Genomic DNA, 637 nt, shown 5'->3' on the forward strand with positions numbered 1-637 from the left:
ATGCATGAAACATTTAAACATTAAAACTGAAACAGTAAAAGTACCTGAAGAACAAAGGAATACTTTAAAATATTGTCGTAAGTGTGAAGTTTCTGAGAATGACACAGAACCATAAAGCCACATTTTTAATGGCCTCCTAAATCTGACTAAATAATCTCTACCTGGCAAAGTCACACTAAGCAAAATCAAAACGTGAATGGAGAATGGAGAAAGATATTTGAAACACAATTTCATGTTAGAGAGGTAATGTTCCAACATCATAACAAGCTCAGAAGGAGTTGGACCTCACACAGAGGTATGCAAACCCACTCCTCAAGCTTAGAAAGTACAGTACGAAAGGTTCTAAAATTCTCATCACAGGTGAATCCATTTCTCTAACAGAATTTTTATAACTCAACAGAACACTAACATGTCCTAATAACATATTAATATGAGTAGCCAGGTCATAAAAAGAATGAAAAGATTCCAGAACCTGTTTTTAATAAAAGATATGCAAATTAAATGTCAACTGAGACACCACAGGGGTCCGGGAGACAGCTCAGTGGAATAAGCGCTTCCCTGGCAAATGCAAGGGCCTGAGTTCAATCCCTGGTTCCGCCAAATAAATAAATAAATTAATTAATTAATTAATTACATT

The 637-nt window shown here is 35.2% G+C and overlaps 1 pseudogene; it reads right to left on the reverse strand.

The window, feature by feature from the left end:
* Positions 1-233: 233 nt before the first annotated feature.
* On the reverse strand, positions 234-342 carry LOC111813787 (annotated as a pseudogene).
* Between the last annotated feature and the right edge of the window lie 295 nt (positions 343-637).

The sequence above is a fragment of the Octodon degus genome, unplaced genomic scaffold, assembly GCF_000260255.1.
Source record: "Octodon degus isolate 3935 unplaced genomic scaffold, OctDeg1.0 scaffold00223, whole genome shotgun sequence".
Taxonomy (NCBI): domain Eukaryota; kingdom Metazoa; phylum Chordata; class Mammalia; order Rodentia; family Octodontidae; genus Octodon; species Octodon degus.